The 17,290-nt window shown below is 43.7% G+C and overlaps 1 pseudogene; it reads left to right on the forward strand.

The window, feature by feature from the left end:
- The first annotated feature begins 9,733 nt into the window (after positions 1–9,733).
- LOC111738223 lies at positions 9,734–9,852 on the forward strand (annotated as a pseudogene).
- The last annotated feature ends 7,438 nt before the right edge of the window (positions 9,853–17,290 follow it).

The following is a 17,290-nucleotide window of genomic DNA, read 5'->3' on the forward strand; positions in this document are numbered from 1 at the left end:
AGTGTGAAAGCAGCCTGCTTTGCATCTCCACCCCTCCTACCGGCCTGATGTGGCTTATTCTTTATATCCTCAGATGTATGTGTTATAATAAACCAGATGTCAGGTGGCTCTCCAAATCATTTGTTTTATAATTTGGTTGTAACTTTAATGCAGTGATGGAAGGAGGCACATCCTGCTTTTATCTGGCCCTCCACCTTAATCGGAACTGCCTTTTTTTAAAGCAAATTTTTAAATTTCCAAATGCAAAGCCCAGGCCATCTCAAGAATGGAGTTAATAGGATTACAGGAGATATTGTAGTTGACCTTGATGGATAGCCTCAGCAAAGATCAGAGATAGGAACCTGAAGCCATTCTGGATTCTTTTGTCTTCTTCACCTCCAAAGTCCAGTTGCTCACTAAGTCATGAATTCTGACTTATTATTATTATTATTATTATTATTATTGTTTTAAAGACAATTTTTAGAGCAGTTTTAGGTTCACAGCAATATTGAGAAGGTATAGGTAGTTCTCATGTCTTCTCTGCCCCCTCACATGCATAGCCTTCCTTTTCACCAATATCCAATATGATGAGCCTACATTGACACATCAAAATCACTTAACATCCATTTTTAAATTAGAATTCATTCTTAGTGTTATACACTCTATAGATCTGGACAAGTGCTTAGTAGCATGCATTCATTATTATAACATCATACAGAATAGTTACACTGCCTTTGTGCTCTGCCTATTTACCACTTCTCCCAACCCCTGGAACCATTGATCATTTTACTGTATCTATAGTTTTGCCTTTTCCAGAATGTCATATAGTTGGAATTATATAGTATGAAGCCTTTTCAAATTGTTTTTTTTTTTTTACTTTGTAATATGCATTTAAATTTCCTCCGTGTCTTTTCAGATCATGTGATTTTAATCCTTTTTATGTTAATGTGGTGTATCACATTGATTGATTTGTGTATGTTGAATCATCCTTGCCACCCAGGGATAAATCTCTGGTCATGGAGTAAGATCATTTTAATGTACTATTGAATTTGGTGTGCTAATATTTCATTGATGATTTTTGTATCCAAGTTCATCAATGATATTGGTCTGTAGTTTTCTTTTCTTGTGGTATCTTTTTCTGGCTTTAGTATCAGGGCCTCATGCTGGCCTCATAAAATGAGTTTGGATATATTTCCCTCTTCTATTTTCAGAAGAGTTTAAGAAGGATTTGTATTAATTCTTCTTTAAATGCTTGGCAGAATTGACCTGTGAAGCCATCTGGTTCTAAGCTTTTCTTTGTTAGGAAGTTTTTGATTACTGATTCAATCTCTTTACTTGTTATTTGTGTGTTCAGATTTTCTATTTCTTCTTGATTCAAACTTGGTATGTTGTATGTTTCTAGGAATTTATCCATTTCTTCTAGGTTATCCAATTTGTTGACATCTAATTGTCAACTCAGTGCAGCTCTTTTTTATATCACCTGATATTTTGGAGCTCATAAATATAGACTTGGGAAGAGAATTGAGCTTATGTTGTATGTGTTTCCTGTGATTATTTCTATGAGCATTGTATTTTGAGGGCATGGTTCCCAGAGGAGAAAGAAAATTTATGATACCTTAAAACGTGATAGGACTGCCAAATATGCATGAAATCAGCTGAGGAAGTCATGGTTCTATCTTTGCTGGGACTGTAGAAACATTACACATTTTTCATCAAGATGGAAGATAAACAAAGCTTTTTCAGGAAGATGTCCAAATGATTCTTCACCACCAGCCTCCCTCCCTACACCTGGGAAGTCCTTCCCCCTTCTTTATTCTCTAAAGTTTAAGCCTAGTACAGGCTTCTAGAAGACAGGTACAAAGGAAAGATGGGCCTCTTTGGAGGCATACAGTCCTGGGGTGGTAGACAGTTCATTCTACTTAAATATTCTCTGAAGGAGAAGGATAGCTCCCCGGCCCACTGACTTTGGGCTTGGACATGTTACTTACTTTGGCTAATGTAATGTGAGCAAACTTGACATATACTATGTCAAACCTTTAAATGTGTGGTTTGGGTCAGCTTCTTGCTCTTCCTCTCTGCCCTGAGAATGGATATATCTCACACAAGGAATGCTTCTTCCATCTTGGTCCCAGAATGAGAAAATATACAGAACAGAGCCGACATGCAACATGAACATAAAGTTAATGTCTGTTATACGAAACCTTCAGCTCGGGGATTGTTATTTTATACTTCAAAACTGCCCCATAGACCTGGCTTCACCACTTCTGAGCTATATTATCTTCAAAGAGTTGCTTCATTTATTCAACCCCAACAATCACTGATGTCAACTAATTGATATGTCTTGTTCTGGACACTGCTGATTAAATTGGAATAGGCAAGTTTCTTCCATGGGAGAACTTTCTGTGTATAGTGTAGTGGGGGAAGATATGAGTTCAGGGCAAGCACAAGGGTCAGGAGAAGGACCCCTGACTCAATCAGTGAGATCGTGGAAGAACCCTTAGAAGCATGTGTGCATTGCTAAATCTTAAGGGACAAATAAGCCAAAAAAATAAAGGGTGGGGTGAGGGAGAGGGTGGAGGGAGTTTCTCTTGTAGAAGAAACATCACAAGCAAAGGCTCATAATGATGGGTTGGGACCAGATGGCCCCTCCCTCCTCAGTTTCATCCATACCCTGAACTTTGCTGAGAAAGCTCAGACTCACTGCCTCCAGTCAGTAGTCAGTCCCTGGTTGGTGCCTCAGGCTATATCTAGACACCCAAATGACCACAGTGAATTGCTTAGCTTTGGGAACTGACCTAGGAGAAAAGTGGCTGGTCCTAGGATTGGATCATTTTGGAGGAGCCCTGCTGCCATCAGTCCCAGGCACCTAAGCAGGAGGGGGAGAAGCTTGAGCCCAGGCTGCTGCATTCTCACCATGGTCGACAAAGAGTGACTGATTCGGAGTGAATAATTTACTTTTTGTTTCCACATTCATCAGACCAAATGAAGAGTTCCCTCATCTGAACAGAATGGATTGCCCGAGTTAATCCGAGAGTCTGTCTGGGGGAAGTGAAGCATGGTAGAAAAGTAATAGGGGAAGCTTGCAGCTGGGAAATATATTGAGTCCAAATAGGAGAGAGATAAGAAAGAGGCAAAATAACAGTGCAGAAGAACAAGGTTCCTAAGTGCTAAATCCTGTAGTTAACTCCCAAACAAGTTTAAGATATTTCATTACTGTCCTGACCATGTCTAGTTACACTTTTTCTTTTCTTTTCTTTCCTTTTTAAATTTCTTTTCTTTTCTTTTTCTAGTTATAACTAAGAACAAAGAATTTCAGTTGTGTTAACCCAGACTAATTTGCCTGATTCCTGTGTCTTTCATTCTTGATTAACAACAAGCAACAACACTTGGCTTCCACTGACGAATTCACCTCGAATCTCGAGCTTCTGCTATGTGCCAGGCACTATTCTAGACACTAGGCAGAGAGCATTGGTAAAACACAGTTCCTGCTCAGGGGAGCTTGCATTCCTCTTTGGATGTCCTCCTTTGACATGACACTGGTCAACATGCCCACCAAGGTGGTGGCGTAAAACCCTTCCCCTGCCCTAAGTTTCTTGCGTCTCTTTGTACCAAGTTAGTTTCCTGTGAGTTCTCTCATTTGATTCTGACAATAACCCTGTGAGGTAGCTATTGTTGATCTCATCTCAGCGCAAGGACACTGAAACTTGCAGGCAAAAGATGTCCTTGAAGTAAAGGCCATAGAAGGCCAATGGGGGACCAGTGCTGCTTTGAGCTCTTGTGCCTCACACATCCTCGTTTGTCTAACTCCTTCTTTCTTGGCCGTGAGGCAAAGTCTATGTAGACACCTCACCCCCGCTGCTTTAAGAGTCCCTTCTTAAATCCTGCCATATGTGACAACATGGATAACCTTGAGAACACTACATTAATGAAATAAAGCCAGTTACTGAAGGACAACGAGTACATGATTCCACTGAAGTGTGGGATCTAGAATAGTTGTACTCCTAGAAGCAGAGAGTAGAATGGTGGTTCCAGAGGCGGGGGACTGGGAAAGGGGAAGTTGTCTTTCAAGAGGTCTAAAGTGTCACTTAGGCAAGTTTTAGAGATCTGCTGTACAACATGGTGGTTATAATGAACGATACTGGGCTGTACACTGAAAAATGTGTTAAGAGGGTAGATCTCGTTATCCCTTCTCCCTCCCAACACAAAAGAGTTCCTTCTTTTCTCCTGTGGGCTGGAAATGTGGACCAAGTAATTAAGACCAAGAGTCCTGAGTGAGGAGAGAGAAAGAGGAGAAGAAGACTACTGGATTTTCCCCATGTGTTGTGGAGTGAGGTTACTCATTCAGTCAACAAGTATTTACCTAACACAGACTCTGTGCCAAGTGCTCACAGAGGCAACAACAGAGCAGATAGTTAAGATTCCTGTCTTCCAGATTCCAGTAGGGAAGGCAACAATAAACGAGTAAACAAACGTCAAAAACAATAAAGGGAAGGAAACAGATGGGGTGGTGTGTGGGGCTAGGTTTTAGATACAGCAGCCTCTGTGAGGCAGTTGCATTTGAACTGAGACCTGAGGGTTGAGAATAAGTCAATCATATAAAGAACTGTGGCAAGAGCAATCCAGGCAATGGTCAAGCGTAAAGGTCTGGAGGTTAGAGAGGCCTTGCTGTATTCAAAGAACAGAAAGGAGACCAGTGTGGAAGGAGCAAGAAGATGGGGTTGGAGAAGTGGGCAGGAGTCGGATTATTCCAGAACGTGTGTGTCGCATAAGCACTGGGCTTTATTCTAAGAGCCATGAGAAACTAAGGGGGGAAGTTTCAGCAGGGATCTGAGGGATAAAACATGAGCCTCTACCTTTCTGTTTTAAAAAATATCGCTCCAGCTGATGAATAGAGAGTAGACCTTGGGGACCAGGAGGAGAAGCACAAAGAACACTTTGGAAGCTATTGCGTGGGTTGATTGTCAGGTGTGAGCTCCAGAAGTGGTAGTGGGGAAGAAGGCAGGAGAAAGGACTTGAGATAAGATTTGGAGGTGAAGCTGATCAGACTTGCTGATGGATTGGATGTGTGAGATAAGAGACAACAAGGATTCCTTGGATTTAGGTCTGAGCAATTGAGTAATTGCAGGTGACATTTTAATGATGTGGAAAAAATAGGGGAAGAACAGATCTGGGCCCATGGGGAGTGAGAATCAGGAGTTGTCAAGTGGATACCCAAGCGGAGGCTGTTGTCTGCGTGTACCTGGAGCTCAGGGCAGAGGCTTTGAAGCCAGTGTGGCGTGTCTGGGAGAAATGATTGGTATGGAAGTGGTTGGGCCTTGTTAAAAACCTACTTTTCCGTGAGCAAGCGGATTTATTTAAGGGTGGGTGGAGTCAAGAAGTAGGTTTCTTATTTTCACAGATGGTGTTTTCTTTTCTTGAAACAGTCTCTGTCTCCTCACACCTTAAGAGGCTGTTTTTCCCCAGAAGGCATAAGAGTTGTTAGGAGAGGCAGAGCTCTGGAGCCAGGCCCTCTGTCATCCCTACGTCTCCTCATTATCAGGCTGTCCCTGGGATCCAGGAGCTGCAAAAGACATATAGGACACAGAGCGGGTGAAGGTGACATTAGCTGGAGACTAATGTCATTGCTCCCCTGAGCTAATCCCTCCACTACCATTATCAGCTGCTGTGTGGTAGAAAGGTATTCGATGGGTTGTGTGCATGCTGTCCTTGAGATGCATGTGGACATGTCACCATCAGATTGAAGAACCTGATGGCCCAACCCAAGGGTCAGCAAACTACAGCCCATGGGCCAAATCTAGCCCGCTGCCTGTTTTCGTAAGTGAAGTTTTGTTGGCACACAGCCATACCCATTTATTTACATGTCGCTTATGACTGATTGCAAAACATAACAGCAGAGTTGAATCATTATGACAAGACTATTTGGCCCTCAAAGCTGAAAAATATTTACTACATTTACTTTACCGAAAACGTTTGCAGACTCCTGGCCCAAACAACTAGATCTGGAAGTGTGTCAGCAGAACTCTGTGGTCATTTCCTCCCGTTGCTGCTTTGGCCTCCCCTGTCCTAGATCAGCTCCCTGGACAAAACTCATCCTCAGTTGCCTGCATGTTATAGGAACGACTCAAGGAAACACTCCCAAACAAGGTATCCTGGGACCAGCCCCACAGCCTCACAACCTGGAGACTGAAAGACAGCTTGGGAACCAGAAGATCCTCCAGGATCCAACACTGCTAAAACACCAAGTCAGTGAGTACTGCCCATCTGCCCCTAGAAGCAAGAGTGTGTCCAGTGCTCTACCATGATGGTGACTGGGGAAATGTTCTCACCTCCACTTCTCCCCATGTGTCTTCCCATTTCCATTCTTGTTATCAACTGCCCAATCTCTGCCTCGTGTTAATATTCCCATTAGAGAGAGCTGGGTTCATCTCATGAGATGACATTGTCTTTTAAGTAGAGCTTTCTGGCTACACCAAAGCAGAGCCCATTGGCAAACCTGTTGCTTGCCTGCCCCTTGGCATAGGTGCTCTCCTGTGGTAGTATCTGTGGGGTCTGGGTGGCGGTGGTCACAAAATACCAGCATGACAACTTTTGTAGAAGGTCTCCATTGTAAGGGAGTAATGGCACGCCTGTGTGGAGACTGCATCTGCTCTGTATTTTGACGAATATTGACCTGGCAATCATTTCCTTCAAGTGAATCAAAAAAATCCTCAGAGCTTCCTTCCCATGTTCAGGGGTGGGGGTTCACAGGGTCTGGTTGGATAGTACTTGCCCCTCAAACTCCAACATCTGTCACCAGCTAAATGTCCACTCCCCTGTAACCATGTTTCTCACCAAAACCTGAAGAAGAGGTGGCTGAACAGAAAAACATCTTTCATCCAATCTGCTTGGTAGACTGTATCCACCCCCTCCCATATTTCCCTTAGCAGGGCATTGCCTTCCACAGCATTTCTACCTAAGTCGGCTTCTCCATGAAGCTTACAAGCTATTCAGAGAGATCTATCCTTCCTACTCCCCAAAATCTTCAGCGAGGCATGAAAAATTCAGTCATTTGGCTCATTCAGACTTTCCAGATGTCTGATGTTGGGCAAGAGATGCAGGCTGCTGACGGATGGCACTTTTTTACCTTCCACCCACGTGTTTGACATCGTGCAGATGTAGGCATTTGAAAAAGAAGATTGATTTGTTTTATTAATGAGAAAGTGATGAAATAACACTGGAGAAACTTTTGACAAGTCCCATATAATCTCACTGTTCAAATACAACAACCATTTCCACTTTTGCATATTTCCTTCCTGGTTTGGTTCATCTCAGACGCATATCGATAGAATTGCAAACACAATATCCCCACCATTTGGTAATCTGCTTCTTTCATTTATTATTTCATCACACATATTCTCCCTCTGTTTTCTCATTATTTTTAAAATTATTGATCCTTTCACGATTTCATAACAGTCCTTTGAAGTGGATATACTGTTTGCTTAGTGTAGTGATTAAGAGCATGTTCTTGGGGTTAGCCTGCCTCATTTAAAACCTACCATGAGCCCCAGTTTCTACATCTATAAAATGGAATCAATACTAATCACTGAGGGATGTTGTCAGGGTAAAAATAAGATAATATTACATACGTATCAGTCAGCGTAGGCTGTGTGCTGTGTAATAAACAACCCCCAAGTCTCGGTGGCTTAAGGAACAAAGATTTATTTCTTCCTCATGTCACACAAGAATCATGGGTTAATTCATGGTGGTGGGAGGGAGTTAATGGTAATTTGATTCTGCTTGTTCCAGTTATTAAGGAACTCAGGCTGAAAAAGCAACCATATGTCACCTGTTTACAACTATCTTGACAGAATTACATGTTCCCACTCACCAACAAAGAGGCCCAGAAGCATAATCTTATCTCGTGTCTTAGAAAGGGAGAACTAGAAACATTTAGTAACTTCCACAGCACATGATTGTGGAATTACATATGCTCATTTCTACAACATATAATGAAAATGGAATGATACACATCAAGTTCTTAGCATGAGTCCCAGGAACATAGGGTGCACTCAGTAAGGGTAGATTCTATTGTTATTATTTTCTTGTTATTTCAACTTTTTTTTTTTTGTAATTGTAGGTAGTGTTTTAATAAACATCTTTAACAGAAGTTTTTTTTTTTTTTTTTTGCTTCTACTAAATTGTTCCCTAAGGATTAATCCTCAAAAGTAGAATTAAGTGCCTGAGCTTTGGGATCAGACACAGGAGGATTCAAATTCTGGCTCTGAAACTTACATGATGGGGAACCGAGGTCAGAAAGTATGTGAAATCAGTGAGGACTAAATCACCGTTTTGGTTTTGTTGCTTAATCTGATTTAGCTTTCCTACTCTTGACATGATATCTTGAATGTGTGGTGGTTAAATATTTCTAATTTATATTTTTAGATACTAAGCAGAGGTAATGTTTTGTATATTATGTCACACTCTCTACAACTACAGTTTAATCTCTCTCTTGCATTGCTATTGTAGACAAATGACTGTGTGTTTTGAGTGGTATGTGATCTTGACCTTGCTAAACTCTCATTGGTTGAATATACTTGAGGTCTGTCAGATGGTGATGTCATTCACAAGAGCTGAGGCAGAGTTTAAATAAGCTTTTGTTGAGACAGCACGGGTGCACACATTTTACATGGCATGTGGTATCATGGTGTAGCTCCAGACCTAGGGTCTAACCTGAGGCCCCAGGTTACAACCTGTGTAGTTTGCCTTATAGTAGCCTTGCTTCTGACTTTGGACAAGCTGCTTAATAATTTTGTGCCTTCCTTTATTCCTTGGTAAAAGAGACACAGTGACATCTTGGCATGAAAAGAAGCAACATCGATTTGATTTCCTTTCTTTTGCACAGAGGCAAAATGTCCTTATGGCTTTTGCTAACCACAGTCATATTAGAAAGAGGATCTTTGTGGATTTGCCTATTAAATATTTAGATTGGTGGTTCGCAGCCCTCACCATCTATCAGAATCACCTGGAGGAACTTAAAAAACACTGACGTCTGCATCCCACCCTGAGGGATTCTGATGTAATTGGGCTAGAGTGTGGCTTGGCCATTGAGAGTTTTAAAAGCTCTCCCGGTGACTTTAATATTCAGCAAAGTTTGAGAACTGTTGATGAGACCAGTGTGTTTCAAACTTGAACGTGCTGCAGAATTCCCCAGAGAGCTTGTTACAACTCAGATTGTAGAGACCCACCTCCAGAGTTTCTGTTTCAGTGTTTAGGAGATGTGGGGTGGAGTCTGGGAATTTGCATTTCTAACAAGTTTTCAGGTTCTGCTGTTGCTACTGGGACAGGGGTCGCACACAGAGGGCCACTGATACCAATGCCATTTGCTCTCTTGTGCATTTCCCTCCTGTCTTTGAAAGGACAAGCTGGGGCAGATCTTTTGGAGGCAGGAGAATGGACAAAATGTCCTCTCTGTGTCTTCCCCAGACCTGAGAGCTGTGGAACTCTCTCCTGAGATGCTGTCAGTACAGGCAGCCCGATCTGCAGTATTTTTCTTAAAGGAGCTAGCAGCCGGCTGAAGTACTCAAGCTGGATTTGGCTCAGGGAGCTTGTGCCAGCAGCCCTCCTATGAACTGGAGACATCAGTCTCCCTCCTTCCATTACCTCCATTAGCACGGTTATTTGTGGCAATCCCTCTTCCTGGCTGCTCAGGGTATAAAGTGCTGACTATGAAGCCATGCTTGATGTCTGAAACTTCCAGGGCAGAAAGGAGGGATATGTCTTCGGCCATGCCATCCTGAATGTGCCCAATCTTGTCTGATCTTGGAAGCTAAGCAGGGTCGAGCCTGGTTAGTACTTGGATGGGAGACCACCCAGGAAGACCAGGTGCTGTAGGTGTTTAAAAAAAAAAGAAGAAGAAGAAGAAGAGGAAGGAGAGATATGATGGTCCCTTACCCAGGGGACCAGAGCAGCATGAGGCAGGGGTGAGGGAACAGGATCTAGTAGTGGCCTTAGAGTGGGAGTGGGTGGGGGTACAGGCAGAAGAGGAGCCTGGCCAGAGTCACTCTGGGCTACAATATTCCCAAATGAACTAGCCTTAAGACATCTGAGCGATTTGAAGACAAAGCAGGTATTTCTTTCTCTATAATTATTCAGATAAATGTAGTTCTGAGGAGGTGCTGTGTGTCAGGGGTGGGGGAAGTAGGGGAAATGGTATGGAGAAAGGATAAGGATAGAAATATAATATTTTTTGCATATTATCTGAGTGACTGGGGTGTACATTCTGTGGTATGGCTGGGGGGTGTAGTTTAATCATCCTTAGTTTACAGAGAGAAAATGCTCAGTACTGCAGACCTTCTGCTTTGGCAGTCAAAACCACCTCAGAACCAACAAAGGCAATAGTAGTAGCTAATATTTATACAGCACTGACTCTGCCAGGCACCATACTAAGTGCCTTACGTCTATTAACTCATTTTATCCTCAGATCAACCCTAAGAGGTAAGGACTATTATTATTCCCATTGTATAGATGAGGAAACTGAGGCAGGGAAGGTTAAGTGACTTGCTCAAGGTTACACAGTTAATAAGGATTTGGGCTCAGGGAACATTGGTCCTAGAGTCCATGTTCTTAGTCCCGGAGGGGCTATTTGTGAGGGATTCTGGTACCAGCTCCGGATGTGCATTGAGTTCTTTTGAAATCTGTGGTCAGGTTCTGCGGGCTGAGAGCAGAAAGATGACTCCTTCCTGGCCCAACCATTATTAGATCAAGTGTGTTGACTGACTGTCACCCCTTTTTAGTGTTGTTTCTTTTCCTGAAGTTTCCTCATGCAAAGTGGCACTTGGTCTATCTGGAGAAAGAGAGCAGATCTTTGACATAGGTGGGCGAAATTAACTTAACTGCCTTCTCTTTCTGTGTCCAGCCCTCTATCCACTGCAAGCCCTTATGGTGCCCAAGCCCCCATCTTCATGCCTCCCCAGACATGCCTCCATAACTCCTTCCCTAAACAGCCTCTCCTAACAGTCTTCCAGGCACCTGATAACACCTTTACAGAAATCCAATGAGTGCACACTAGAGGGAGAAAGAAGTGCATTCATTCTCCTCAGACTTCTAGCCACCTTAAGCACAAATCCACTCTCTCTTCCATCCATCACATTCACTTTTTCCTTCTTCCATCCTCTAGTCAGCACTCTTTTCTCCTTGGAAGATACATAAGAAAGAAAATGGACCAGGAGTTGGTCAAGCCATGTCCAGCTCTGACATTTATTAACCATGAATAATGGTTGACAAGGCCCACAGTATTACTGGTGGTTATGAGTAATGATTGAGTAATGACTATGGTGTCAGACAGACACCATAGTTTATTGGGTTCAAATCCTGGCTCTGCTGTTTTTGGACCTAAAGAAAGTGACGGAATCTCTTTGCATCTCTGGTACCTGGTCTGTAAAATGAGATCTTGTCAGGTTACCGTGAGAACCAAATGATGGCATAGCTGTAACGTACTCAGTACGGTGCCTGGTGTCGAGAGCAAGCTTTCAGTTAGTGGTCATGAAGATAGCTTTTATTATGATTACTTCCCTGCCTGACCTCAGTTTCCTCAGCGTTGGCCTGTTTGATTTCCCAGGGTGCTCCCTGCTTCAACATCCTCTGACTCATTGGCATCCTTCTTACTTCAGGTTTTTTATTAGATTTCTATGACTGACTCATCTTTCTCCATTTCTCTCTTATCATCACCCTCTGTGAAAAATGAACCTTCCTTCCCTTTGTACTCAGGCCATTGCCCCGTCATCTCTGCCTGGGGGGTGGGGCGGTCGGAGGGTAGAATTATCCAAGCCAGCCAGGCCCCTGCGTGCCACTGCTACTTTGAGTCAGATTCCGTTGAATTTATAAGGCATCTGAGGAGTAGGTAGTCGATATGAATAACCATTACATCGGGGAGGGCTTTTTCTTCTCCCTTTGACTGATGACAGCTAAATTACTGCTAAATATAGGCCCTGAATTTGCATGAATCTGCAGCTTGCCACAGCCAGGCTGGGGGTTTTATTGACAGCCGAGGCACTGGAGGCAGGCAGGCACCTGCTCCAATACACCTCTTCCAGAGTAAGCATGAAAGCAGGCAAAGCTGCCCCTCGCTCACTTCCTCCCCAAAGCATGCACTCTTCTCTCCAAGCCTCCAGGCCTGCTGGTTCTGAGGGAACAGTCTAGGCTTTGGGTTTGAATCCTAGATATGTTAGAGCTGTGTGATCTTGAGTAAATTCCGTAGCCAGTCCCCACCTTCAGCCTTAGTTTCCTCATAGGTTAATAATAGCATAGAATGGCTAATCGTTATTTCACATAAAACGAAAAGTTGAAAGTAGGCTGTTCTAAGTTTCTATCTTGCCATACAGCATGTTTTTAATTAATTAATTTAATTTTATTTATTTTGTCCTTAGGTTATTGTTCCCAAATCCCAAGATGGCAGCTCCAGGAATTAAAATCTATCACAATCAAATTCAGGGCAAAAAAAAAAAAAAAAGAAAAGAAAAGAGGTAGTTTTCCTCATCACCTCGTCTTTTAAATTGAGGAACATAATCTTGCATAGAAGCACCCAGGAGACTTCCCCATTATAGCTCATGGCAACAACAACAACAATAATAATAACAGTAGTGACGATTATGGAGTACTTACTACACACAGGCATCTTTCTAAATACTTACATGGTTTCACTTACTCACTACTCAAAACAATACCAAAAAATTGGTGCCACAGAAGTTTTAAAAAAAACTTGTCCAGAGCTACTCAACAGGTAATTGTCAGAGGTGAGATTTGAACCCAGGGAGTTTGTCAATATTGCTCAGATTCTATAACTGGAGTTTGAATGAGGGTCATGTTCACTTGTTCAGCCTATGGTGAGGCCCTGGGACTGGAGAAGGGACCTACCTTTCTAAGTACATTAGACATGCTTAATACAGAGGTGAAATTGGGGTTCAAGAAACTAAGGAAGAAGGGGAAATGGCTTGGGGTAGAAAGCAGAGGCCTGTGGCTCACTATTTCACAGGGTTGTTAGGTAGTTAAAAAACAGAATGCCACTGTTTTAGAATACCATAGACTGGGTGGCTTAAACAAGAAACATTTATTTCCCACAGTCCTGGAGGCTGGGAAGTCCAAGGTTAAGGTATCAGCAAGATAGGTTTCATTCTGAGGCCTCTTCTCTTGGCTTGCAGGCAGCCATGATTTCTCTGTGTTTTCACATAACCTCTTCTTGGTGTGCGTGTGGAGAGAGAGCAAGCTCTCTAGTGTCTCTTCTTATAAGGATACTAATCCCATCATGAGGGCTCCATCCTCATGACCTCATCTAACCCAAATTACTCCCCAAAGGCCCCATCTCCAAATACCATCACATTGGGTTTTAGAGCTTCAACATATGAATTTGGGAGGGGACGCTATTCTGTCCATGGCAGCCCCTTAAATACTTTTTTTTTCAAAGTAAGTATCCAGTGAATGAGAGTTCCTCTCTCTTCTTTTTCCTCCACTTACTGTTTGTTTGTTTGTTTGTTTGTTTGTTTTATTTAATTTTTTATGGTGACATTGGTTAATGAAATTCAGTAAGTTTCAGCTGTACATTTTAACAGTAAGGCATATGTATATATATCTACATTGTGTATTCACCTCTCATAGTTAGGTTTCTTTCTGTCACCACATATTTGAACCTTTTTACCCTATTTACCTCCCCTCACTCCCCTCCCTCTCTACTTATTGTTTAAATTAATTGTTTTGAACATGTAATATGAGATTAACAGTAAGACACTAGAATCTAGTTAGGGAGAGAAGACAAAAACAGTTAAGTCATAGCTCACAATGACATTTGTTTTAGGGCCAAATGCCTGGAGCTTGTTCAGAGATGGGCCAGATGGAGCAGTGAGTCCAGCTTCTCCCGTCGATCATGATGGCCAGTCTGCTGAACTTCCAGATCTATCCCAGGCTGAGATGCAATGGAGCAGACCTCACTTAACTCAGAGACAGATTTTTGGACATCCTGGGCTAGACCATTTTAGGATAGAAAATCTCAGCTGGCAGAACCAGTTTCGGAGAAAGATAATTTTCAGTGGCTAGGGAAAGCCGGACTAAATGTAGCTGAGGCTCAGGCTTAAAATCTGTGATATAATCAGAAGGTATTTATGGAAGGATCATGGTGGGGTAGAGACAAAGTAGATGGCATCGGGTCTAGCCAGCATGCCTCCAGTGTCTCAGATGGCTGAGCTGTGGGTGGGCTGATACTTAAGTGAAGATTAGGCAGAGCAATAGTGCTGCTGTGAAGTTTGGAAAAAATCTTGCCAAGGGAGGAGGGTTGGCATTAAAGATCAGTGGTGTGGAGGTGCCAGTTACCATGTGAAGGAAGCCAGAATGGAAGTGGAAATGTGGGTGTGCCAGCCGCCTGGAGCTATTGCTGCCATCAGAGGAAGAAACCCAGAGAGACGACCAACCAGGAGCTGAGTCCAGATCCTCTCCAACAAGGAGTGTGGTTGTTGTGGTTATTGAAACGCCAAAGTATGAAAGGCCATGAAACAAGATGCCCCTGTGGCGTCACTGGAGGAGCTAGGTCAGGACAAGTCACAAGGGAGCAGGGTTTCCCAATGGGTAGTTCCCAGACTGATTGGGTCTGAATCCCAACTCGACAATTACTAACTTGTAACCTTGGACAATTACTGACACACCCCGAATCTGAGCTTTTTTTTTTTTTTTTGGTCCTATCTAGCTAAAAAGACAAAGACAATTGTTGAGGATTATAGGACGTGTGTATGCAATGTGGCCAGAAGTGTCTGGCACACAGTAGGAGGGAGATTGTGGCCTCCGTCTTTTTTAAGTTAATGGGAAGGTGGATAGATACAGGCTGCCTCTGTCCTGTGGGCCTTCCTGCCAATGAGAACAGTTATCCCAGGCTTTCATCATGAAAGACCAGTGCTGGAAAAAACGTCACTCTAGGAGAAGCTCTTTGAACCCCTTCTTGATGGAAGATGAATCAATGGTCAGCTTCATTTCAGAGGCAGGTCCTCTAATCCCAACTTTTCATCTAGTTTTCTGCCATCTCCAAGGCCTCTCTGGGGGAGGTCCCAGCCCCTTTGTTCTTTAGGATCAACCTCGAGAGGATTGCTTTGAGGCCTTAGACCTAATGCCCACTTGACCTGGACTAACCCTGGGACCTGGATTCTAGTGGCATTTCTGAGGGCTCTTGGCAGTGCTTGTTCATTTGTTCAGGCTCCACCCCTCTGGGCATCCCTGGTCTTTGGTCAGCCCTAACCTCCCACAGAGACCAATAGCAAGAGATTTTGTCCTAGAAACAGCAGTGGATTAGAAATAGTCTTGACTGCATTTTGCAGAGCAAAAGCAGAGAAATCCCTGTGGGAAACTGGGGTAGCCGCCCAGTGCTTCTCTAACCAGACGCCTTGGCTATGGTGAATGTTTCTACCCCTCACCCACATAATCTTTTGAGGGACTGCGAGGCGGGGGGGACTGATGGTGCCTTGTTTTCTGCCTGGGTCTTCTTCAGCTTTATCCCTCCTTCCAGAACGAGCCTTGTTTGGTTTTTCTCCTGGAATTTCAGAAAACACCTGGCTCTGAATCTTATTCCTTCTTAGTCCCTTCCCTGCCCTTCAGAAACATCTTTCCCTCATCATCCTGCCAAGAACATCTATTCCTCTTGGACCCTGAATTGACAGAGCAGATCTGCTTATGCCCTCTCTGAGCTTGAATTCCGTCATCATGGCTGGCTTCCCTCGACACTAGTTCAGTCTGCAGTTGCCCGGGATTCCTGCTAGCTCCATCTCCTTGTCCTTAGATGTGTCTGCTATCTTTCCAGCATGGCTAGCAGCCAGCCAGTCCCTGCTCAGCTATGTGGGCATGGGAGCGAATATGTTGGAAGCATGGACACTAGGACAGCATCTCTCATTCCTCTGTGGACTTCAGATGTGGATATAAGATATTGTATAGGTGAGCATGTTTAAAGCTTTCTTTTAGTGGTCTGTGACTCACCACAAGATTACAGCTCAGTGGGTGAGAGTCCTTCTCAGTACTCATGATACCACAATATACCTTCATGGTCAAAAGTAGGACTGTGTCTTGTTCATCTTCAGAGCAATTCTTCCTAGCCTAGTGTCTGACACATGGCAGGTACTCATTAAATATTCATTGGGTGAATAAATGATCAATGGATGAATGGACTAAGACGTGGTACATCCTGAATCTCCTGAGGAAGGAAGGAATACCCTCTCCAAAGTTCTCTGTAGGTGAACATGCATCTCTGCACAGACATTTTCAGCGATGAGGGGCTCCCTCTTTCGAAAGACAACTCATTACACTGCTTTGCCTGTACAGAGCTGAGTTCTGTCATTCGATTTTTGCCTTTGGATTAAGCTTTGGCCTGGGAGGCTACCCAGGATTCATCCCACCTCTTGGATCTTTCGAGGGACCACTCACATCAGAGGTGAAGGCATCACCTTCTCAGCATCTGCCAGTGCTAATGACATTTGCCGTACTTAGCCAGGCCACTCCCAAGACAAGTTGAGGAGCAATCCCCACCCTCTGGGAGGTGCCAGCCTCAGATATATCACCCACATAATTCTCTTGACACAACAAAGAGGGTCGGAACAAAAGAGAGCTTTAGAGCTCATGCCAACTGGTCACCTCAATTTACAGACAAAAAAAGCTGATGTCCAGAGAGGGGAAATGATGTTCCGTGGGTCACGCATCTGGAACCAGAACCCAGCTCCCCTTACCCCCAGCCCTGTACTCCTTCTGTGCTCTGTAGCCCCCTCCTCTGTGCTCTAGCAGCTCTTGGAGCAACATGTAGGAGTGGCCGGAGCCCTGTATCTCTTGACCAGTTCCAAATACGTGCGCCCATCAGATTCAAATTTTCCTGCATCTCCCAGGGACTTGGCTCCTTCTTGTTTTGCTGAAGCATAGGCAGTTCTGGGGGTTAACTCTTAACCCTCTGTGGATGTGCTCTGGGCTCCCAACCCCAGGCGCAGTTTAGGGTAGTGTTTAAGGCATGGCCTCTGGAGCCAGACTGTCTGGGGTTCAATCCTGGCCTGTCACTTTTGAACTGTGTGATCTTGTCTGTGTCTCAGCTTCTTCATTTGTAAAATGAGATAAATTACTTCCTAATTCATAGGTCTGTTGGAAGCTTAAATGAAGATAAAGTGTTTAACTCAGTGCTGGGTAGGTGCGTGCTAGCCGCTATGAGTGCTGACTCTGGTTCTGATTTCTCTGTACTTGATGGAGCCAGCTCATCTATAGCAAGGACAATTACTGTAGTGTCCTCAGCCAGGTAACTCCTGTGCCACCAGGAATGGTCCCTGACATG

This window comes from Pteropus vampyrus, unplaced genomic scaffold (genome assembly GCF_000151845.1).
Source record: "Pteropus vampyrus isolate Shadow unplaced genomic scaffold, Pvam_2.0 Scaffold36, whole genome shotgun sequence".
NCBI lineage: Eukaryota > Metazoa > Chordata > Mammalia > Chiroptera > Pteropodidae > Pteropus > Pteropus vampyrus.